General features: G+C 35.6%; 1 long non-coding RNA gene across 1 annotated transcript; it reads right to left on the reverse strand.

Annotated features, from left to right (window-relative positions):
• Positions 1-1,575: 1,575 nt before the first annotated feature.
• On the reverse strand, positions 1,576-26,495 carry LOC149570697 (uncharacterized). Its single transcript, XR_016361816.1, has 3 exons — positions 24,999-26,495; positions 1,753-1,849; positions 1,576-1,648 (listed from the first exon to the last, which is right to left on the reverse strand). It is a non-coding gene; the product is annotated as an uncharacterized LOC149570697 (long non-coding RNA).

Below are 26,495 nucleotides of genomic sequence, written 5' to 3' on the forward strand. Positions count from 1 at the left end.
AACAGACAGATTGTTGTGAGCAGCAGAAAACACGGCTATGAGAGCATCTCCACCACATTCACCCTAATATGTGAAAAAGTGGGAGGCCCTCAATTGATAGATTAATGACTTGCGGCAGTGGAGATGATGTCTCTTTTGGAATTAAAGACTGAAGCCCTTCCAAAAATTTATAGAATTAGACAAACAGATGGTAACAAGACAAACCAGCCAGTATTAAATCAAATTAAAGATTTATCTTTATTGTATTTAGTAATTAGAACAAAGAACAACCAACAGATATTTTCCATACGTCACAATCATTTTCATGTTGCAAAGTGATAGGATTGTAGTTCACAATCATGTATTCATATCAACAGTCCTAATCTCCACCATCACTCTATTTACTTATTTCAGCTAGTGATCCTCAATAAAGGAACACGTATCAGCCTAACTTAAAATATAATGAAACAATTCAAACACAATAATAATCAGGCCAATATTGTTCACTACAAGGATGAAGGTTAAAAGCTACGCGGTCTTGTAGTTAGTAAGCATTCATATATATGAATAGTTACACATTTATACTTTGACTCTAAATCCAGTAAATGCGAAAGGAATGGGAGATTAGATTGTGAGGCTGGTAGAAGATATTGCAAGATTAGTATCTTCGATTCTCAGTGATGGAATCATACATCATAGAATACCTTCCAGATGTGCAAATTGATCTTGCCAAGAGAAAAAACAGATATTTTAGAACATAGTTGAAAAAATGGAACTTGGCAACAACTCAGCATACCCAATTTTAAGGATTTGGGCAAACACATTAAAATACATAAAAATTTAAAATCTGTAAAATTATTCTTCAAATTCACATATATTAGTAAACTTGTAAAGCATATTAATACCATAGAGGTCCAAAAAATGAGTTCATAATGTCAATGTTGCCTCATCTAAAGAGATTTTGGAAAATTATAATGCCTAAGTTAGCACAGTCAAAATTTATATCCCAATCAAGTTCATTATTTGATAAGTGATCCCAATAACTAATGGCAATTTGGTAGTGGAGACCTTGATGGAATTGAAGGGCAGTGCCCCTCAGAGGGTTTTAGGGGTAAAGTCCTTGGCAAGGTCAAGGGGCAACACTTCTCATTTTCATCCGTGGGATCAAGGGCCAAGTACCCTTGTCATGATACCAGGTGGGGTCGAGGGGTAAAAACCCCACGACAAAGCCCAAATTCAGGCCTTTCAAACAACAAAAATTTTCATCACCAATTGCCATGTCACTATTGAGGAATTTAAACATTTTTTAAGTTTGTTGAGCCAATCAAGACTTTCAAATCTAACTATAGGTCCGAATTTAGTTTCAATAAATTTAACAATTTCTGCATGTTAGAAATCCACTGACAGCTATCAGCATTGCATGCATCAACATAAAAACTTTCTGGAGATTATTAACTATATTACAGAAATGAGAAAATAACTTTCATGATCAACCATGTTCAAGAAATGAGGAAACAGTATCTCTAGTAAAATGAAATATGTAGTGCCATATATCAACAATTCAAAGAACTGAGAAAATGAGAAATGCCACCTTACCTTGTAGGACTCTTAAGTAGAACATGCTTGAGAAAATGAAGGAAATGTTGGTAAATAAGATGGTGAATTAGGGCTGTCAAAAAGAACTTTAAAGATCAATAAAGATAAAATAAATCATGTACAAATCACATTGTCATGACAGAGCAGCACACATCAGCATTGTATTGCCAATTTTACCTGTAATTTGGTGATGCTGGACTGTATGGACTTGATGGGGAATATCTTGGACTGCTTTGAGAATATGCTGGTGAAGTCGGATTGTACTTTTTAGAGGCTGGATTATAACTTCAAAATATGAGAAAAATAGATGTACACCTACCATTTCAAATAAAATGAAATTGCCATCAATAAGGTCAATGATAGAAGAATCTCAAACAAGAGAATTGTATTTTGCTTGAAGGTTTACATTTCAAATATTCTCCAATAATTTTGTATTGCAGTAGATAAAACTATGAGCCAGGACAAAAGGTATTTCTAATATACTAATTTTGTGAGAACCTCATTGCAAGAATAAAATAGGCACCAATATCAACCTTACAATTCCTCTGCGCCAAAATAATTGGTAACATCAATTTCACCTGGTGTCAAAGTCAAATATTTCTGCCAGAAAGTATTACGCTATTTAACTTTAAATATGGTTGTAATTACCAACTAAAGTGTAAAATAGAAAGGTCTAATTGAGGTTGGACACTGCAAAAAGAATATGTTCAGAATTTTATGAATGCTTAGGAAGCTTAATTTATTATAATGCATACGTTCAAATGAATCTAAAGGTGAAGAAAATAATCAAACTGAATTACACCTAATGAAAATCATTGAACTAAAGTTTACCTAATTGAAAAATAAGAATACAGATCTAGGTTTCTATATATAATGTGCATTTCTCCCATATATGAATACTATCATGAGCCATTCCAATTACTGATATTGAAGGATAGTAAACCAATTAACATTTATTCATGTTGAAGGATAGGAAAAAGTAAATTATACAAAGAAAGAAACTCTTTTGACCCTTCTCTCCTCCATTTATTACAGTTGCACCATCCTTCCTCATTCAAAAGATATTCCATTTATCCAGTGAGAACGTTGAAAAAATCTGTAAATTTTATCAACTTTAAGAGAGCTAAACGTAGTCATACAACATGAAACACAGAACCAAAGATTGCATGTGTAGAAACATTGGGAATTTACTGTAGGATTGCAAACAACTATGGTCAAACAAATTTAATGATAACAACAAAATTTAGGAACAAAACTAAGAACTCTATTTTCAAACAGAGGCTCTGTTTTGGAGCAGAAAGCCTGCCTTTTTATTGCAGCATCTTTGTATATTGTTTTTATGATTAAATTTTGTTTGGATTTTGTTGTTTGCAATTCCACATATGGTATCAGAGCTGTGGCTGTGTAACAAATATATGTTTTCTTGTGCTAAATTTGTTTCCTTGGATCAAGCGGAATAAGGGTTTCTTATATAAAATTAAATAAGTCTAGCTCAAGAAGAAAACTAGAAGTATTTCCAGAGATTTTAAAATATTGAAATTAGCTAAATCAGAGGAGAAACTCAAACAAGAGATTCATATTTTGTTTGTAGATTTAGAAATAAAACAGTACCCAAGAATACTAGGAATTTTTCTGCTATAAGGGATACAATAAAGGATAATATTAAAATAACAGATTATAATTGATAAGATCCTGCATAAGAAAACGCTAGACTCTGCAAACAACTAAATATATTAGTAAAAAACTATTAAACCAAGGAGAAATAGCTGATTTACCTACTACACGCTGTTGGGTCTGTGTTTGAGTAGGAAAATTGTAAGGAACCATGGTATTCACACCCCAACTCAAATATAGAACTTTTGTCTTCAATCTCTTCAACCCAACTCTTCTTCCATTTAAGGCTGTCTGGGCGTGATTTGCTGTCCAGGTGTGATTTGCATCCTCCACATCAAAGAAAGTTATGAATCTGATGCTATCATGGTTGAGATTTTTCTCTGCCTAATCTATTGCCCCTACTTTTTTTTGCCATATCAATAAGAAAAATGACCACCATTATATCTATTTGATATTATCTATCTCATCAGAATTGTTGGTTTGAATTTTCACATGATGGAAGTTCTCTGTCCAGGAATAGAAATTTTAAGATTGTGCCCATTAATAGATAATAGGGTTTCTAGATAAGTTGTCCATTTGCAAGCCTTTGAAAGTTTTATGAAAACCCTATGTCTCTTTCCATTCATAATTGTTTGGGTGCAAAATGTTTGAATTAGGCGAATATTCCTTTTCCCTTTATATCTTCCGCGCCCCAAGCTACTTTTCCTCTCAGATTCCCCAGCCGTCCGATCTAAGTAGATCCACCATTGTCGTTGCCTCGCTATGAAAACATGAGGACTCTTTATGTATAGCAAGGTAGCGAGAGTTAGGAAGTTACAAGACGGGACCACAAGATGAAGACACGGCAGTCGAAAAATTGTCTTCTAACTGATCATTCAGTTGTGGACACCTGGCAAATTCTGTCAAAACGGGAAAAGGGACCCAGTTGGAGACAATCAGAAATCAGCGCCAGAATGATGTTTTTCCGATGTCTCGCTATCTCGCTATCGGAAAAGTTTGCCATATCGCCGTTAGCGAAGTAGCGAGGCTCCATGAAATGAACATCCAGTGGGACCTCAAGTGACGTAGATGGTGACTAAGACTAAAGTAAAGGATTTGTTGATCGCCAGCAGTGCAGAACTTCCTACGTCATCAATGCCTCGGACCCACGCCTCACTCATAAAGCACTCAAGAGACCCCAATCGTCCGATCAAGTTTCAATCTACAATCCTCGCCATCTCGCTATAAAGAGTTGCGCGATGTTTTGTCTTTGCGACATAGCGAGTGTAGGACCCACTATTCCTCAGGGTACTTGGTGCAGTTTCTCCACCTTTGATGTAACCTCAAATCACCGGCCATCGCTGTCTCGCCATAAAAAGTTGCTCGAACAATATGTATAGCGAGATAGCGAATGGGGGCCCACCGCTGTCTTCTAAACAATACAAGAAACATATCATCCGCAAGATCGAGAGTGAATCAATGGCTATCGCTGCTTCGCTATGGAAATGTGCTCGTTCTTTATGTATGGCGAAGTAGCGAGCTATTGACACGTGTCCTCAGTCGCTAATGGATCCAAGCAGATATGCCATCAATGAAAGAGCTGTGTATGTGGGAAATTTTCATTGCATTAGAGGCCCAACTTATCGAGTGCAACACCTAGTTGTCTTTCTCTATACCCCACGATCATATGATTTTTAAGATTGACAGCAAAGTTTTAAATATTGAAGGTGGTGGCACTCTGCACATTAATAAGATGTGAAAAGTTTCGCATGTGAAGTTAATAACAGAGAATAACAGGCAAGATTTTCCCAGTTTCACCTTGCACGAATAAAGATTTTGAAATCTTTTTTGAACGAAGATAATTACTGCAAGGATTGAGATAAATCTAGCACGAGTGTGAAGCGATTGGTTCAAAGATAAATTGCAGAGTTACGAAGAGCAAAAAACTCCAAGTAAGTTCTCATGCCATAGTTTCCGAAAAATTATCAGTCTTGTATGGTTTAATCAAAGGATGGTTCTGAAGAGTTCATTAGATCCTGGGTTGTGGATAGCAGAGGGATTACTAGATAAAAATACTTGGGCCTGGGATTGTAATATCCTGCATACTAGTTTAAATTGGTTTGCAGAAAAGGAGTGTTTTGTCCCGTGTGGAAGTATATGGATTTTTGATAGAGGAAAACTAGTAATCCTGAGTGTTTTCTTAAAGTTTCATCTCTTTGAAACTATGGTAAGATGTCGTAGTCAAGTAACCAAGGTTTTGAGAAGGATAATGAATGAACCTGGTAAGATAACAACCCTCTCAGCGGTAACATCATCCTTTAAAAAAAATTTCAAGATATCATAGCCTAATGCTAGGGTAACAGAAATGTGTGGGATCCTGTGCATAATTTTTGAGGAACGTGAAGAGGATTTCATACTCACAGGTATGGTCATTCTCACCTTTTGTTAGCATGCACCTTTCTTTTGTTTGTGGACGGCAAATTTTGGTCAAAAGGTGGTTAAGAAATTAGATGTGGGTGGGAATCAGAAGTTACCCATTTTGTTATATTTGACAGCCACATTGTCTCTCTGCTCAAGGGTTGCACACTAAGTAATTTTTCCATTATTTCTGAAGCCTGGCATGATCAGTGAAGAGTGGGAAGTAAAGATGATTTTCACAAAGCAGTTATCTTGACAAAACCCACGAGTTGAAGATAGAATGCAATCATTAGAATAGATTTTGTCAAGGACAAGCTTAGCAGTTACATGTACAACAGAATCACCGTTGGAGCAAAAATCAACGAAAGGAGGTGATAGACAGAAGCCTGCAAGAGAATGTGTGATTGGCATAACTTCCTGTTAGTCATTTTCTTTTTGACAGATGTATGCATTTTCCTCTTGTAAGGACATCTGTCAATCACATTTGTCCTTTGCTTGTTGCAACTCACACCTATATAAGTGAGTTTTCAAGGCAATGTGAGGGTCCGAATTCTATTTTTCTAAGTGATACTTAGTCTGTCTTTGGTCTATTTTTTTGAGAAAATTCGTGGTGTATTTTCTCTATCAGATCTTGAGAATACATGAATATAGAACGATCTGTGTTTCTTCTGAAGGTCATTCTGAGTCTACTTGAAAATTATATACAATTTTCAAGGAAAATGAATACAAATTATGAACTGTCCCTATATCAGTTCTTTCTGAATCTTGTCTCCTTTTAATTACTTGGTTATCTTGATATTGTATAAGTAAAGGCTTGTGCAATTGAATGCAATCCAGTTAGGTTGTTTATCTATTTATCACTGCTGTTAATTCAATGGATTAAGTAAAAGCTTTGGTGAATGTGATAAGGTTGTTGTAAGGTGAATGATAAATTCTGATAAGAATTGCTGATAAAATTTGTTGTAAGGCAACAAATTAGATCTAAGAATTTTCTATAGACTCTGAACCCCAATGGATTAGGCACTGATCAAATTCGATCCAGCTGAAAGAGAAAAGTATCACAAATGGTTGTCAAAATGCAGAATTAAATCAATTTTTCTTTATTTCTTGTAGATCTTAAAAGTTGGCGAGTACTTGTCTGCATGGAATATTTTAGCTTCAGTTAGCCACTTTTGCTAAGAACACCTGCAGATCTATAGAAGATTTTTTGGCCATATCTATTATATGGGATGTGTTTATCAAGTTATCAAGAACTGTGTATGTATTTGAGGATTTGAGATGAGAATCAGAATGAAACTAATAATAATCCTCATACAGTTTTCACAATCTTGAATCATCCCTGGGTATATCCACCCTGGTTTTGCAGAGCCAAAAGAGTAGAAAACCACCCTTGGTTTTGTTGAAGTTGGGCCCAAATGGTTTTGCACATACAATTGCTAATAAGAATTGGCTAATCTTTAGATTGTGTGAGTATTATCATCTTGGTATTAAGCATTTTGTTGCTTGGTAGTTTTAAAACACCAACAAAATGGCGACTCTGCCATATCACTGTTAGCGAAGTAGTGAGACTCCATGAAATGAACTTCCAGTGGGACCTCAAGTGACGTAGATGGTGACTAAGACTAAAGTAAAGGATTTGTTGATCGCCAGTAGTGCAGAACTTCCTATGTCATCAATGCCTCGGACCCACGCCTCACTCATAAAGCATTTAAGAGACCCCAATCGTCCAATCAAGTTTCAATCTACGATCCTCGCCATCTCGCTATAAAGAGTTGCACGATGTTTTGTCTTTGCGACATAGCGAGTGTAGGACCCACTATTCCTCAGGGTACTTGGTGCAGTTTCTCCACCTTTGATGTAACCTCAGATCACCGGTCGTCGTTGTCTCACCATAAAAAGTTGCTCGAACAATATGTATAGCGAGATAGCGAACGGGGGCCCACCATTGTCTTCTAAGAAATACAAGCAACATATCATCCACAAGATCGAGAGTGAATCAATGGCTATTGCTGCTTCGCTATGGACATGTGCTCGTTCTTTATGTATGGCGAAGTAGCGAGCTGTTGACACGTGTCCTCAGTCACTAATGGATCCAAGCGGATATGCCATCAATGAAAGAGCTGTGTACGTGGGAAATTTTCATTTGATTAGAGCGCCAACTTGTCGAGTGCAACACCTAGTTGTCTTTCTCTGTACCCCACGATCGTATGATTTTTAAGATTGACAGCAAAGTTTTAAATACTGAAGGTGGTGGCACTCTGCACATTAATAAGATGTGAAAAGTTTCGCATGTGAAGTTAATAACAGAGTATAACAGGCAAGATTTTCCCAGTTTCACCTTGCACGAATAAAGATTTTGAAATCTTTTCTGAATGAAGATAATTACTGCAAGTATTGAGATAAATCTGGCACGAATGTGAAGCCATTGGTTCAAAGATAAATTGCAGAGTTACGAAGAGCAAAAAACTCCAAGTAAGTTCTCATGCCATAGTTTCCGAAAAATTATCAGTCTTGTATGGTTTAATCAAAGGATGGTTCTAAAGAGTTCATTAGATCCTGGGTTGTGGATAGCAGAGGGATTACTAGGTAAAAATACTTGGGCCTGGGATTGTAATATCCCGCATACTAGTTTAAACTGGTTTGCAGAAAAGGAGTTTTTTGTCCCGTGTGGAAGTATATGGATTTTTGATAGAGGAAAACTAGTAATTCTGAGTGTTTTCTTAAAGTTTCATCTCTTTGAAACTATGGTAAGATGTCGTAGTCAAGTAACCAAGGTTTTGAGAAGGATAATGAATGAACCTGGTAAGTTAACAGCCCTCTCAGCGGTAACTTTATCCTTTAAACAAATTTTCAAGATATCATAGCCTGATGCTAGGGTAACAAAAATGTGTGGGATCCTATGTATAATTTTTGAGGAAGGTGAAGAGGATTTCATACTCACGGATATGGTCATTCTTGCCTTTTGTTAGCATGCACCTTTTTTGTGTCTGTGGATGGCAAATTTTGGTCAAAAGGTGGTTAAGAAATCAGACATGGGTGGGAATCAGAAGTTACTCATTTTGTTATATTTGACAGCCACATTGTCTCCCTGCTCAAGGGTTGCACACTAAGTAATTCTTCCATTATTTCTAAAGCCTGGCATGATCAGTGAAGAGTGGGAAGTAAAGATGATTTTCACAAAGCAGTTATCTTGACAAAACCCATGGGTCAAGGATAGAATGCAATCATCATAATAGATTTTGTCAGGGACAAGCTTAGCAGTTACATATATGACAGAATCACCGTTGGAGCAAAAATCAACGAAAGCCCGCATGAGAATGTGTGATTGGCATAACTTCCTGCTAGTCATTTTCTTTTTGAAAGATGTATGGGTTTTCCTCTTATAAGGACATCTGTCAGTCACATTTGCCCTTTGCTTGTTGCAACTCACACCTATATAAGTGAGTTTTCAAGGCAATGTGAGGGTCCGAATTCTATTTGTCTAAGTGATACTTAGTCTATCTTTGGTCCATTTTTTTGAGCAAATTCGTGGTGTATTTTCTCTATCAGATCTTGAGAATACATGAATATAGAACGATCTGTGTTTCTTCTGAAGGTCATTTTGAGTCTACTTGAAAATTGTATACAATTTTCAAGGAAAATGAATACAAATTATGAACTGTCCCCATATCAGTTCTTTCTGAATCTTGTCTCCCTTTAATTACTTGGTTATCTTGATATTGTATAAGTAAAGGCTTGTGCAATTGAATGCAGTCCAGTTAGGTTGTATATCTGTTTATCACTACTGTTAATTCAATGAATTAAGTAAAAGCTTTGGTGAATGTGATAAGGTTGTTGTAGTAGTGGAAAGGGTTTTGAATGATAAATTCTTATAAGAATTGCTGATAAAATTTGTTGTAAGGCAACAAATTAGATCTAAGAATTTGCTATAGACTCTGAACCCCAATGTATTAGGCATTGATCAAATTTGATCCAGTTGAAAGAGAAAAGTATCACAAATGGTCGTCAAAATGCAGAATTAAATCAATTTTTCTTTATTTCTTGTAGATCTTAAAAGTTGTCCAGTACTTGTCTGCATGGAATATTTTAGCTTCAGTTAGCCACTTTTGCTGAGAACACCTGTAGATCTATAGAAGAATTTTTGGCCATATCTGTTATATGGGATGTGTTTATCAAGTTATCAAGAATTGTGTATGTATTTGAGGATTTGAGATTAGAACCAAAATGAAACTAAAAATAATCCTCATACAGTTTTCACAGTCTTGAATCATTCCTGGGTATACCCACCCTGGTTTTGCAGAGCCAGTAGAGTAGAAAACCACCCTTGGTTTTGTTGAAGTTGGGTTCAAATGGTTTTGCACATACAATTGCTAATAAGAATTGGCTAATCTTTAGATTGTGTGAGTATTATCATCTTGGTATTAAGCATTTTGTTGCTTGGTAGTTTTAAAACACCAAAAAAATGGCAACTCTGCTGGGGCCTTGTCTAACATATCAGTGAGAAGTACTGCAGCTTCTTTGGTCCTGCTGTGTACGTGTGTGTCAGGTTATCTAAGTGTTGCCCGTGGTTATAAGGGAATATCTTAGTGACAAACCTTGAGAATTTGAAAAGGAGATTTAATACAGTAGGAAAAGGGCATGAAAAATTTACAACAGTAAGTTCTCTGATGTGTTTTTCTAGATTTCTTACTTCAGCTTCATGCACCCCAGTATGTTTTATCCAGTTGCAGTAGTATTCTTCAAGATTGAATGCCGATTGTGTTGTCACTAAGTGTTATTTTCAATCAATTCAGTCGATTGTGGTTTTCAGAATACTGCTGTAAGATCAAAGTCAGAATTGTTGAATAAAGGTTTCTCTCTTCTAAGTGTTTTAAAGATTTGCAAAATTTTACAAAATTGACAATTCAGTTCAGATCTGTAGTGTTATGAATTATGTTTCAAATCTTTCTCACATAAGTGAGTGGTGACTCTATCTAAAGGATCTCTGAACCAGTGTAGATCGGATTTATAAATTGTTTTCAAAGAGTTTTCAGTTGAAATAAGCAGATTTGAAAGTGTGTGAATTTTCAAGCAAGAAGAGAGATCTATATAAGTTTCCGACCAAGTAAGTTTGAAAGTGTTGTTTGATTTGCTGTTAAAAGTTTTTTGAAATGATAAATGTGAATCACTGCTATGATTTCATTTCTCTCCTCAAGGAGATGGCGACTCTGTAAGGTTATGAACAGTGGTATGAGGAATTCATGTTAGCACCAGGCCAATTAGTAGATCAGTGGTTTCATGCAACAACACTAAAGGTATTCTCATTTTCATGTATTTTCTTTTCATGAAAATTGATTGTTATACAGTGTTCTCCGTCAAGTGAAGTTTCAGCACTGAGAAGAGGAGAATGATTTGATAAGTTTTATACATTCATTAGATCAGTTTCAGTTGGCTGTTTTTAAAGTGGTGAAGTGTTTTTTCAGAAGTTGAAATGGGTAGAAGGGTATAAATCTGCTACAAAATATAAATCAGAAGTTGTTATAGGTGAATGAGGTTCAAATTTGTTAAGAATGTCAAGATTCATTTCATCTAGTATGTAGCCAGTTAATGAAATTCCTAGATCCATTTCTACCAAGCGGTATATGCCATTATGTTTTAATGGTATTCATGGTTTCCCAAATGTCATTCCCAATAATGTTAGAAAAAGTTTGCCTAAGTTCAGTGGAAACCATCTTGTTACAGCCAGTCACCATATTGAGTTGTTTGCTGATTTGATGGGTGACTACGAAATTGCTCATGAGGACTTGCATATGAAGTTATTTGTTCAAACCTTAGAAGGTGATGCTAGAGACTGATTTTCTTTTCTGCCAGCATGTTCTATTTCATCTCGGAGTAAATTGCATTCTGCCTTCATGGAGCAATTTGGAGAAAGGCTAAGCGTATCTGACTCTTATGATAAATTCTTGAAGATTCATATTCAGAGTGATGAACTTGTCTCTCATTTTAACATCAGATTTGCAAGAGTTTTGAATGAAATCCCTGAGAATTAGAGACTTGATGATCAAATGTGTTTAGCAGTGTATTTTGATGCATTTGACAAGAAAATGAATTATCTACTAAGGGATAAAGAACCACAGACATTATATTAGGCTTTTGTGACCGCTAGGGATATTGAAAATAACTTGAGATATGGATTGACTAAAGGTCATTTTTCTATGTATGACTGCCGGTATAATGTATTTGAAAGAAAGAATGAATGTGGTGTTCATGCTTCAGTTTCAAATAAGCATATCCGTACCCCTGCTGTAGGCTTTAATCAAATGGAAAATTTTGATCAGAATATGTGTATAGGTAAGGTTAGCTTGGTTACAATGACAACACACATGTTCATGATGCTACAGCAATAGGGTGTATCTCAGACTTTGATAGGGTTCAGCAATGTGTTGATATTGAAGATCAAGAATTAGTTACATTAGCAAGTTCTTGTGATGTTGATTGTATATATGATTCTGTTGCTAATGAAGTTGCTGCACCTAGATCTCAGTTTTGTGCAAATGAGAAAACTGAGAGTTATCTTTCTGATCATGGACCTGATGTTGCTGATCCAACAGACCATGAAGAGATAACACGAGATGATAAGATTGATCAGCAAAATGTGCAGGAAATGAACTATCTTATTGAGGGATGGCATTATGTTGAGAATGTTTTAAAAATTGAAATGGAAAAATATGCATCTCAACATTAGGATGAAGAAGTTGGAAGTCAGTTTTTAAATGATGATAATGAAATTGTTGACCCAGTGTGTTATCAAGACGAATTATATGAAGGAGATGATGAGAGTGGTAACTTGAATCATAGTGAGAAAAATGACACAATATGTTCAACTTCATATGAGTCTAATGCTGAATGGGAGGAAGAAAGTAATGATGATAGTGAACACTCATTTGAAGATAAGGGTATGAATTCCTCTTTTGAATCTGAAAAAGAAAGTGCATCTCAGTTTTTGTGTTATACAAATTAGTTAGCAAATGAAAAATATGAAAGTGATTTATCTACAAAGTCTGAAGATAAAGAGATGGTGAAGTCAGTTGATGCTAATGAGTTTGAATATGAAGATTTCAGGGAAGAATTGTTGGGTATTTTCATATTAGACGATAAAGATTCAGCATAGAGTGAGATGTTTAAGAATGAATCAGGATTTATTTGTAATATTTATCCTAAACAAGCTGGTGAAGAGGATGTAATTATGGACACTATATATTTGGTAGAAGAAATAGACAGGGAGTCTTCATATAGTTCTGACTTTTCTTCATACGATGAAATTTTCCATGAGGATAAAATGGGTAGTGAATTTAAAGTATATGACAAGATTCTATATGATGATGCTTGTGAGGATGAGCAACTCATGTTGTGTCATAATGTTCAAAAGGGATCAATGCATGGAGTCATTAACCCATTGTTTGAAGAAGACCTGGAAAGTCCAGATTTACTTGAGAATGAGCTTAATGATGATAAATTATCTTACTGTTGTGAGAGATCAGATTGTTCTACTTTTGGATATGATGGTGAAAGTATTGATGAGATGGCATCTTATGAAATTGCTGACAAGGTTTCTGATGAAGATGTTGAAAATCAGCATGCACCTTGTAATGAATTTTATGATGAATATTCTAATGAGATGACTAACCCACTTGCTGATCTCAGAGAATCACTTAAAGATCTCGGATTAGCTTCAGATTCTGACGTTGATGATATATGTGAGTACAAGTCCGAGTGTTCATTTGAATATCATCCGGTTATGCTTAAGGATACACAATTTGAAGGTATGAGTGAACCTCTCCCTCAAGTTGAATATGAACCTTTCATATTTGAGATTGATAGCATGCATAAGTCATTAAATGAAGAGGATTTTCAGTTTGGCATGTCTGAGAATGCTGATCAGAACCTTTATAATGAGCAAATGGTTGCAAGTGAATTTAGTTTTTATATGCATTATGGAGGTGAAGTTGTAGTTTCATTTTTATCAAGAAAGTTGATTCATAATACCAACCTGATTGGTGAAATTGATGAAAGAGATATTTTCAGTTTACCTCATGAATGTTCAGATGAGAATCAGATTTATGACAGAGGTAAAACTTTTGTTGAATTTCGATGGCCTGGGGCCATCGTTTATGCATAATCCTAGTGATAGCTTCTTGCTTTTGGTAAAGCTATTTGAGAGGAAAACTTTGGGAGTCTGTGTGTGGTCTGCTTCTCCCAGAAATTTTGTGCCCTCATTTGAATCCAGAGAATTCAATGTCCCCAGACAGAGCCACTGTTGGTTTGAATTTTCACATGATGGAAGTCCTCTGTCCAGGAATAGAAATTTTCAGATTGTGCCCATTAATAGATAATAGGGTTTCTAGATAAGTTGTCCGTTTGCAAGCCTTTGAAAGTTTTATGAAAACCTTATGTCTCTTTCCATTCATAATTGTTTGGGCGCGAAATGTTTGAATTAGCCGAATATTCCTTTTCCCTTTATATCTTCTGCGCCCCGAGCTACTTTTCCTCTTAGATTCCCTAGCCGTCTGATCTAAGTAGATCCACCATTGTTGTTGCCTCGCTATGAAAACATGGGGACTCTTTATGTGTAGTGAGGTAGCGAGAGTCAGGAAGTTACAAGACGAGACCACAAGATGAAGACACAGCAGTCGAAAAATTGTCTTCTAACTGATCATTCAGTCGCAGACACCTGGCAAATGCTATCAGAATAGGAAAAGGGACCAGTTGGAGACAATCAGAAATCGGCGCCGGAATAATGTTTTTCCAATGTCTTGCTATCTCGCTATCGAAAAAGTTTGCCATATCGCCGTTAGCGAAGTAGCAAGGCTCCATGAAATGAACATCCAATGGGATCTCAAGTGACGTAGATGGTGACTAAGACTAAAGTAAAGGATTTGTTGATCGCCAGCAGTGCAGAACTTCCTACGTCATCAATGCCTCGGACCTGTGCCTCACTCATAAAGCGTTCAAGAGACCCCAATCATCCGATCAAGTTTCAATCTACGATCCTCACCATCTCGCTATAAAGAGTTGCACGATGTTTTGACTTTGCGACATAGCAAGTGTAGGACCCACTATTCCTCAGGGTACTTGGTGCAGTTTCTCCACCTTTGTTGTAACCTCAGATCACCAGCCGTCGCTGTCTCGCCATAAAAAGTTGTTCGAACAATATGTATAGCGAGATAGCGAACGGGGGCCCACCGCTGTCTTCTAAGCAATACAAGCAACATATCATCCGCAAGATCGAGAGTCAATCAATGGCTATCGCTGCTTCGCTATGGAAATGTGCTCATTCTTTATGTATGGCGAAGTAGCGAGCTGTTGACACGTGTCCTCAGTCGCTAATGGATCCAAGCGGATATGCCATCAATGAAAGAGCTGTGTACGTGGGAAATTTTCATTTGATTAGAGGGCCAACTTGTCGATTGCAACACCTAGTTGTCTTTCTCTGTACCCCACGATCGTATGATTTTTAAGATTGACAGCAAAGTTTTAAATACTGAAGGTGGTGGCATTCTGCACATTAATAAGATGTGAAAAGTTTCGCATGTGAAGTTAATAACAGAGTATAACACGCAAGATTTTCCCAGTTTCACCTTGCACGAATAAAGATTTTGAAATCTTTTCCGAACGAAGATAATTACTGCAAGGATTGAGATAAATCTGGCACGACTGTGAAGCGATTGGTTCAAAGATAAATTGCAGAGTTACGAAGAGCAAAAAACTCCAAGTAAGTTCTCATGCCATAGTTTCCGAAAAATTATCAGTCTTGTATGGTTTAATCAAAGGATGGTTCTGAAGAGTTCATTAGATCCTGGGTTGTGGATAGCAGAGGGATTACTAGGTAAAAATACTTGGGCCTGGGATTGTAATATCCCACATACTAGTTTAAACTGGTTTGCAGAAAAGGAGTGTTTTGTCCCGTGTAGAAGTATATGGATTTTTGATAGAGGAAAACTAGTAATCCTGAGTGTTTTCTTAAAGTTTCATCTCTTTGAAACTATGGTAAGATGTCGTAGTCAAGTAACCAAGGTTTTGAGAAGGATAATGAATGAACCTGGTAAGTTAACAGCCCTCTCAACACTAACATCATCCTTTAAACAAATTTTCAAGATATCATAGCTTGATGCCAGGGTAACAGAAATGTGTGGGATCCTGTGCATAATTTTTGAGGAAGGTGAAGAGGATTTCATACTCACGGGTATGGTCATTCTCGCCTCTTTTTAGCATGCACCTTTTTTGTGTCTGTGGATGGCAAATTTTGGACAAAAGGTGGTTAAGAAATCAGACGTGGCTGGGAATCAGAAGTTACTCATTTTGTTATATTTGACAGCCACATTGTCTCCCTGCTCAAGGGTTGCACACTAAGTAATTTTTCCATTATTTCTAAAGCCTGGCATGATCAGTGAAGAGTGGGAAGTAAAGATGATTTTCACAAAGCAGTTATCTTGACAAAACCCACGGGTCAAGGATAGAATGCAATCATCAGAATAGATTTTTCAGGGACAAGCTTAGCAGTTACTTATACAACAGAATCACCGTTGGAGCAAAAATCAACGAAAGGAGGTGATAGACAAAAGCCCGCAAGAGAATGTGTGATTGGCATAACTTCCTGTTAGTCATTTTCTTTTTGACAGATGTATGCGTTTTCCTCTTATAAGGACATATGTCAGTCACATTTGCCCTTTGCTTGTTGCAACTCACACCTATATAAGTGAGTTTTCAAGGCAATGTGAGGGTCCGAATTCTATTTGTCTAAGTGATACTTAGTCTGTCTTTGGTCCATTTTTTTGAGCAAATTCGTGGTGTATTTTCTCTATCAGATCTTGAGAATACATGAATATAGAACGATCTGTGTTTCTTATGAAGGTCATTCTGAGTCTACTTGAAAATTGTATACAATTTTCAAGGAAAATGAATACAAATTATGAACTGTCCCCATATCAATTCTTTTTGAATCTTGTCTCCTTTTAATTACTTGGTTATCTTGATATTGTATAAGTAAAGGCTTGTGCAATTGAATGCAATCCAGCTAGGTTGTATATCTATTTATCACTGTTGTTAATTCAATGGATTAAGTAAAAGCTTTGGTGAATGTGATAAGGTTGCTGTAGTAGTGGAAAGGGTTTTGAATGATAAATTCTTATAAGAATTGCTGATAAAATTTGTTGTAAGGCAACAAATTAGATCTAAGAATTTTCTATAGACTCTGAACCTCAATGGATTAAGCACTGATCAAATTTGATCCAGCTAAAAGAGAAAAGTATCACAAATGGTTGTCAAAATGCAGAATTAAATCAATTTTTCTTTATTTCCTGTAGATCTTAAAAGTTGGCCAGTACTTGTCTGCATGGAATATTTTAGCTTCAGTTAGCAACTTTTGCTGAGAACATCTGCAGATCTATAGAAAATTTTCTGGTCATATCTGTTTTATGGGATGTGTTTATCAAGTTATCAAGAATTGTGTATGTATTTGAGGATTTGAGATGAGAATCAGAATGAAACTAAAAATAATCCTCATACAGTTTTCACAGTCTTGAATCATCCTTGGGTATACGCACCCTGGTTTTGCAGAGCCAAAAGAGTAGAAAACCACCCTTGGTTTTGTTGAAGTTGGGCCCAAATGGTTTTGCACATACAATTGCTAATAAGAATTGGCTAATCTTTAGATTGTGTGAGTATTATCATCTTGGTATTAAGCATTTTGTTGCTTGGCAGTTTTAAAACACCAACAAGAATAATGAAAACTGAAAAAATAAATCTACATACGATATTATAGGAATTTTTCATCCAAAAGGTATTTTGATAAGGTTGTATTTCTATCGAATGGTCTATCTGTTGATGATCTCTCTTCTATTGACAAGGACCTAGAATGACAAACGATGAATATTTTGAATACTACATGGTTGAAGTGTAAAAGGGTTGTATTTGCAACAGCTATGGATTGTCATGACAGTATCAAGGACCATTCAGAGTTTAAGAATAATGGAGCACACACCACTTTGAAAGGAAATATTCACTCAAGTTGTATATACAACAACTATGGATTGTCATGACAGTATCAAGGACCATTCAGAGTTTAAGCATGATGGATCATACACCATTTTAAAAGGAAATATTCACTCAAGTTATAGGTTTTTTGTTTGACTGTCTTAAATGCTCATTCTTTGTTTCCATAAATAAAAACCACTGTTCTATGATCAGTCTCATGGTTTTGTTGGTTACAGTAAATACCATGCCAGTGGTAAGAATTGTTGATCAAAGATCTTACACCTAGCAAGCAAGGTATGAGAAAAAAACAACACCATCATAAGCGGAGCAGAGGATCAAGTACTGTTATGGAAGAGCAGTTAGACACTGTCATGAACAGACATTCACAACTAACATCAAGAATAAGGGGCAGATATACAATGGTCACTGAGATCAAGGGAGATCAAGGGAGTAAAGAAAAAGATCTACAATCAAAGTAAATTCGAGGAGACGACAACCAAAATCACAGTCTAAAGAAGCCATAATAACCAAATCCTATGGAGATGTCAGATCTAGCCTTGTTTGCTCCATTACACTTAATGTGACATACATTTATGAGAATGACTAATTGAGAGCTAATCATTCATTGGTTAACATGTTGAGCAGGTGTGTACTTATAAGAAAATAGACATAGTGATGAAAGTCCATTTCAGTGGGGAATATTTTTAAAGAAGTTTTTTTATTGTTATTGATATAAATAAAAACTCTATTGCAGTTAAGGTTTCAAAACATTGTCCCAATAATATGAGTCAACTAGACATGGGACATTACATCTGTGCTATGATGGAATGTATGCTTTGGTTCTGCCATATAGAGGCACAAAAAATAACAAAGCCATATAGAGGCTGCACTTTTCTATCTCTGATGTCAGTGATGATGTGAGAAGAACTGCAATGATGGCATGTGGATTTTTTTGTACTCTAAACCTGAGAAGACTCCAAGAATAGTATGGAAAAACTTAAAGTAAGGTTATTTCTCTACTGTAGCCTTTAACATCAGATTTTGTAGATTTTGTTCGTCAAGGTGCTCTTACAGCCGTGTCTATGGTTCTAATGCAAATAAATGAGGGATGAGAACCTCATGTTGGTAGCTAAGCCCTCAATATTATAATATCCTCATCCCAAAACACCTCCAACAACATATTCAGCTATAAAATTGCCTATTGTCATCCTTTCTACATCAGCAAAGGCTAAATCCAAAGCAAAGAAAGATGTTGATTAGAAAACTGTTATGGATGAGGGTAATACACCTGGAAATATGACGGGTTCAAAGTTGAGTGATAAGGATGGAGAAGCAATGCAGGTTGATAGTGCATCTAAAGAGAAAACGGAAGCAGAGTCCTCTTCTCAGCTTCTAACATATCCTGCTCCATTTATTCTAGGATAGGAAAAGTACATCAAGTTTTCTGAATCAAGTCACTATATGCTCATAAAAAAACACCAGCAGGATTTGTGTTACTAAGGGACATAAGGCCATCTGAGTGTGAAGTTTTATAACCTGGATGTGGCTCAATTCCTCAACCTTATGCATATGCTATGTCTGTTGAGGAAGGAGAACCTCAACCACCACAACTATTTGAATATGGTACATGATATCAGCAGCAAGTGGACAATTTATTAATACAAATATTGAAGAACTTACTTCCAAATGTGCACATTTTCTGTTTCTCAATCCTAAATTAAATCAATCGAAACTTTTAAATCCTTGTGATTTGGCCATCATTTTGAAAATAATAAAGGCTATGCAGCTCTTGTTATCCACTAGTGGAAACAATATATCTATATAAAACAATAATATATAAATTATTATTTTAGTAACAATATATCGCTTGGATTCATGTGTATTTTAGATGTGCTAGTTGATGTGTAGCGTTGAGACCATCTTAAAGAATCATTGTTTGAAGTAGAGGGATACAATATTATTGTTACAGCCAGGCACACTTACAAGTGGCTTGACAACACTTATAATCTGCCTTTGCTTGGAGAGAAAGATGTGCGGTCTCTATTTTTGCTATGAAGCATTTGGGCAAAAAGGTATTCCAGATAAAGGATAGAACAAGGACAATATTATTGAGGTAAGATCTAGGTCTACTCGTGTAACTTGTTTATTTATTTTAATGAGCCCTAAAGTCTCTCAAATTTTCCATTTTAAGGACAATATTATAGTATAATCTGTGGATATCAAAGGGTCATTCTTTGCTTTCTGTTATAAGATAGAAAGATATTGTCTAGTTAAATCTCTGAAGATGTAAATAGTAATACCATCCTCAAGGTTCAATGGTTACAATGTATGGTCATAGTATCACATCGAAAGGAGATGCAGATGAAGGAGATGTCATGTAGACAGTTCATGTATAACTAGCACTTGCACCATTAAAAGACGTAACGGTTGCACCGGTAGGAATAAAGTTATTACTGACAAAGTCACGTCATGCAGAGAGTAACGTAACATTCTAATGATTTTTTTTTTTACTTAGAGATGAGTTCTAAAAGAGTGATAATTTTGATGCATGGAATTAATATATAGGAGTAACTGTGAAAGAGGATGCAATAATGATGCTTGGCATATGTATATATAATGGTGCAAATAAGGGTAAAACTGGTGTAATTCAGAATTAGGTCATAAGCCAAGATTAACACAAAAATGTCACTTGTCCATTAGTTACTAAAACATTTGCATCAAGGTGTGGCACAAAACTAATAGGAAATATTATCGGGTTCAAAAAAAACAAACAATTGAGTACGAACCTATGGGATAAGCCATTAAGTTCTTGTTTTGATAAAGCAACATTGCATTTGGGCTTTGTCAACTTAGTTGGAGTATGAAGGTGGTTTGAAACTTTGAAGCCATATGATGAATGTGGAGAGATGATTGTGAAGACTTGGAAAGTTGGAAAGATCGGATCCACCAAGTAGATGAGTTGATGCAAAGGAGTTGCATACCAGAGTCATCTGTTGTGACTGAGTATGGTAACTGGTAAGTTGTGTTTGGTCGATTTCATAGAAGGTTGTGACTAAGTCTTTGGTAGAGGAATAAGGAAGAACAAATCCTTGAGTACATTGTGATTGATGCCAGGTAGGTTGTACACCAATCTGATTGTTAAGTTGAAACTGGTTAATGTGTAAGAACAGAGTGTGTTGGTAACTATAAAGGAATTATCAGTTGTCACAAGAGGATACAACAGGGATAAGAGTTTGGGTTCAGTCAACAAGTTTGGTGTTGTGTCATGTTGGTAGACATGGAAGAGTGAAAGATCTGGTCTTAGATCCCTAGTATGAAGTATGTAGAGGAGTGTTGGAATGAGAACCAACAAAAGTTATAGGATGTTGCTATAGAATGGTGATATGCAAATGATTGCATAGGATGTTGATGAATTGCAGAGTATAGATGCTGAAACAGTGAGAGGATTGTTTAATATGTGGAACCAGGTGAGTATTAGGTGTTGAGTGGGATACTGGGGATATGGAGAGCTTGCAGATATTTACGATTCTCTCTGTAGAGATTGTCAAACATCAAATAGACAAAAGGTAGCCATTTCAAAGTGCCTCTTCAAGATATACCGCTACTTCACCATTACCTGCTCACTTAGGATCAGTAGTATTTGTGGAAAAATTCCCCAATTGTGGTGCACAAACATCTCAAACGGAGCTTTTGGGAACTACAAATAAAATTAAGAAACTAAAAATGACACCCTCATGATTAGTTTCTAACAAAATTTTGATTCCTTTAATTCATAGGATATCTACAAAACCGAGGAGCTAAAAGCGTGTGTTTAATGGCATTAATACCCTTGTAAGATGAAGAAAAGGTATGTGCATTAGTACATAATCTTGTGATTGTGTCTCCAAAACTGACAGAATATTGAGAGCTGAAGAGACAAGGTTAATTCCTTGTACCATTCCTCCATGGGCCACCTTACTTTTGCAGAAAAGAAGTAAATTTGCATACTAGAAAATTATTGTATTTCTCCAAATATATTGCAAAAACTGGGGGACTCTGCTTTCCTAATGATATACAAGCACTAGGACACACAGTGGAAAGAATGACACCATATTTTTATGGGAAGCATTCCTTGGAAGAAAATTCTAAATTTTCCAATAGATAGGGGATTGTTACTGGACTGTGTACTAGGATAAGCCGCAGGATCAGTGTGCAACATCCATTGAGGATGCTCAAGTAGTGTACAAAAAAGATTATGTGGAAGATATGAATCTGTAGGCAGCTCCGGAGTCCACTGATTGTGAACTTTGTCATAGACTTCCCCACCTCCAACAAACTTGTACTTCTTCACACATGTTCCATGGTGCAGGAGCACCAAGAGGTCAAGGTACACCAAAAGGAGCCTAGAAGATGGAAAATTTGAACAAAGACCATTTATGGTCATCATGCATTGTAATAAGACCATGAAAGTCATTTTATAACGTATCCATGGCCATAAGAGCCATATTTATGTAATTAGGACAATGAGGTGTCAAACTTGTCAAAAGGCCTATTGGGATAAATGTAAGGGTTGATAGTTTAAGGTCTGATGTTAGAAGAGTCTTGATATGGGCATTTAAATGTACTAGGTAAATTATGTAATGACAAGTGCCAGGATAACTATAAAGGTTGTTGAGTTGACAACTTTGTTGTCAACTAGACAACCCAAAAATCAGTAAGTTTTAGACTGTTAAGGAATAGTTGCAATTGGTTCAATGACAGTTATAACTAGTTGTTGGTTCCCCCCAAGAGGAAGTGAGTCTACATAACTAGTGAAACCCGATACAGATATATGAATCGATGTATAAGGAGATTTTGAAAACAATAAATTGAAGTTCTCAACAAATTATGTTATTCTAATTTCCTGTTACTGTGCCTTGAAACCATGGTCATGATCTCTAATATGGTGATGTTTTTAATTTACTTGGATTGCATTTGTTCTTCCAATTGAGTGCAACATCTTTCAAACTTTAAATAATTCCTCTTCATTGTTTTAAAATATCAAAATCTTGAATTGAAATTGATTCACTAACCATGGGGTAGGGCATTAGGAATCATTAAAATGTAGTTTTGTAATCTACTTAATGTGGAATAAGGCCAGATAGCTGGCCATACAAACATAAGGATAATCTGCTGAAGCCACTTCAAGATGCTAGAGTAACATGCAATAAATAAACATGGAAACATGTTCGGAAAAGAAAATTCAGGTTTATGAGGTGGAGAAGTTGCATGCACAGATTCAACCTAGTGGCAGAGAGTAAGAATAGATAATTCAAGCTTCAAAAAATGAGTCCCATGGAGCAGCAAATTCTGATTTCAATGTCAGGTTAGATGATGCATTAAATGGGTAAATGCAATGAGATTAAATGGGGAAATGCAATGAGAACATACAAAATGCTGGTCAACTACAGGAGACAATGATTATTCAGGAAGGACAACACCTACAATTGAAAGAGCTGGAGAGTTTAAAGGCTGAGCTTGAAGAAACATAAAAAAATCAAAAGCATGCTCTAAAGCTGCCTGACTTGGTCATTGGTCTAAAGCGAGTTGGAGTATCATTAGATGTGGAGAACTACCAACTTGCAAAGGATGAATTAAAGGAAATCCTCCAAGAAAGTCTCTTCTCAAAACACGAAAATGAGATGCTTAAGGATTATACCTTGCACATGTCACGTGAGATTGAAAACTTTGAGGCTACTTTAGGTTTGAAGTACAAAAAAGGAATCAATGATGACTACTCACAATCATATAGTCATAGAAGAAAATTGAACCATAAGATCAAGCATATTGAAGATGGAGTTGTACACTTGATGGTGTAATATAGTGGGAGCTAAATAGTGAGAGATCAGTTTTTGACATTAGAGAGAGGATGTAATATTGAATGTCAAAATGAAGTGTCCTTCAAGAAAGATAAAATGTTTCATGAAGAATAGGACATAAAGGTTGCAGATTCTTGTACATGCAGAGACAAGGAATTTCTCGCCCAATGCATGAGAATGTTCTTGATTTGGATTCCACAACTGGAAAAAATAAGTCTGTTTTGGAAGATTTTCAGCTTTTCTAATAGAACCGTGCCACACTATAGAATCAAGTTAAGGAACTAAGTTAAAAAGACAAGTATTGATGTCAAGTCTAAGAAGTCAATATAGATGCAACCCTCAATAGTAGGCATAGAGAAACTGAAAGACAAGATATAAGGGTTGTGTGCTTTAGTGAAAACCCTATAGCAGGAGAATAGTCAACTTCAAGGAGAGAGTACTAATAGCAGAAATGTGGATTTTCAAGAGCCTTTCCATAGTAGGAAGGAAATTTTGTTTTAAGTGCAACCATTTGAGTTGAAATAGGACAAAAAATGTGGTATTGATGTTCACTAAAAAACTCGATGCAGACCAATGATATTGGAGAACTTGATATCTTGCAAGAAGAGAATAGAACATATTGGACCTAACCTGATTTTGTTGATAAAAAACTTCAAATCCTTCAAAATGTCATTCAAGAGTTGTAGCAAATGTTAAACAGTGTGAAGAAGAAGAATAAAAAACTGAAGGACAACATATGGTATAAGGGGTTGGATTATAAGTCTCTTAGAAAATCGTTAAAAGAGCACCAAGGATAACTCAAGCAATTGTTAGAACACAACAAATAGTAATGCACCCTTTCCCCTGCCATATACCTCAAATACCATTTACTCTCTTTTAAGAGAGTCTATTTTGAATCCTAAAATTAGAGTTATCCACCTTCCTAACAGTAACAAGTTGTTAAACATACATTTAGGGAATGATACATTCTTATTTGTAGAACTTGAGGCAATCAATGTTGATAAACAAATGCAAAGGTTATGCCAATTCTGTTTTTCCTGTAGTGCCTCCAAATCCATAATGCTCTGATGGAAAGTGTCCCACCAAGTTGGTTGTCCAAATATGACTTTCAATGGGTAGGGGGCAGAAACAAGCAAGTTAGATACTTGGGAATCCCATTTGCATTAAATCCTATGTTTAAAGAATAAATTAGATATATTAATATCTGGTAATTGACAATGTTGGTCAAGGACACCAGAAAGTACCATAGGTTGCCACACAAAGTAGGCTTAGAGAAAATCTGGAAGAGGAAGATAGATAATAAATCAAGCTGAAGATAAGCCCTTCAATTTAGATTAAAAAAATAATGTCAAGTAAGACCATTATTTAGAGGAGTCAATGCAAAGCATCTAAGACTAATAGTAAATCTGAGGCACATATGTAATCCAAATCCATATATCAGTAGATGATAACTAAATTGCTTTACGATGGCCCAATTCATAGTTACTATGAAAGAATCAAAATGCATTGCTTGCTTTAAAAAAAAAATAGTAAGATGTAAATTACTGGTGAATCTTTGCTTACCAGAAATGAAAAGATCCCAACAATTATGTATTCAACAATATTCTTCCCAGAAAAGGGCACAAAAATTGTAGAGAAATAAAATGTCAATGCCACGAACACTGCAACTGCTGCTACCTGCACAAAAGTACATATATTAAACTTGTTGTACTTAAATTTTTGCTTTTAGTGTAACAATATATAGTGGAAAAAGGAACTACAAATTGTGTAAGCCAAAGTAGTACATATGGAGAACTTTCACTATCTAGAATTTTTTCAGTCCCCAAGAGTCATGTTGCTTGCTATAACAAAGTCATGTTAATTTCTAAAATAGACCATAACTAAAAAGATAAGAGCTGCATGCAGCTGGCAGCAGGAATCCCTGCCATTTGAAGCAAGTTGATAGCAAAGCATGATGGTGAATATTGAGCAGTTCAATCCCTGCCATTTGAAGCAAGTTGATAACAAACCATGATGGTGAATATTGAGCAGTTTAAATAGTCTATAATGAATCTCCATACGATGATGGTGATCTAGAGCTCTCAGGACATGACGGGAGGGTACTTGTCAATGTTGTGGTATTGGGACGGTACTGGCCAAAAGAAAAGATTTAAGATCGAGATAATAGATTTTTTATTGTAATGAGTTGATTTGTTTTTATACAGATGTCTGATATAATCTGCATAAGAGACTATCAAAAGGAGGGACAAAGAAGAATAGAAAATGTAGATACAAACTCAGCGAAGATCAAGGGAGATTAAAGTGACAGGCCACCAAAGAGAAGAAAAACAAGAGATTAAAATGAGAGGCCACCAAAGAGAAGAAAAGAAAAAATTATGTTACTAGATTCAGATTAAGGACATTTTTTGGATGTGCTCAGTAATTGAAAAGATGAAGATACTTTTTATACATTAATCTTTCATGAATCAATACTATAGGAATCATTTATATAACAATTACTTCCGAAGAGAAGAACACAAACTAAAACATGGTAGGCCCTCAAGAATTCATTTGATTGCAAGTTATGGTGAAAAAACAAAATAATTATATTAGCAATCGTCATGGTTCAAAATCTAGAAATGACAAATTATCTACTAGTCTCCAAGGGAACTGTAATTATTTGTTTGGTAAGATTATCTTTACTTAAAATAAGAATAGAGAGGATGATGATTTACGGATATTGTATTCTTCTACATATGCTTATCTATTTTTTGTACTCTGCACTAGTTATATTAGTGTTATCTTTTTATATGTCCACGAGAGAAAACATGTCTCTAGCCTGTTGTATAATTTATTGAATTATTATCTACTTTTCTATATTCAGTTGAATCTGTTTTGCTATATTCCTTTAGCAAGACAATATTTTAATGAGAAGATCACCAATGGACAAATTTTATTATTTAAAATGAAATAGCCACCACATTGTACCATTTATAAACCAATATTCTCATTTTAATGCCAATAAATTTTTTGATCGGTCAGTAAAATGCTAAATAATTATTCTCAATATATTGCTAATAT

Source organism: Cupressus sempervirens, chromosome 3 (genome assembly GCF_028749045.1).
Source record: "Cupressus sempervirens isolate cs-2001-9-10 chromosome 3, ASM2874904v1, whole genome shotgun sequence".
Lineage (NCBI taxonomy): Eukaryota > Viridiplantae > Streptophyta > Pinopsida > Cupressales > Cupressaceae > Cupressus > Cupressus sempervirens.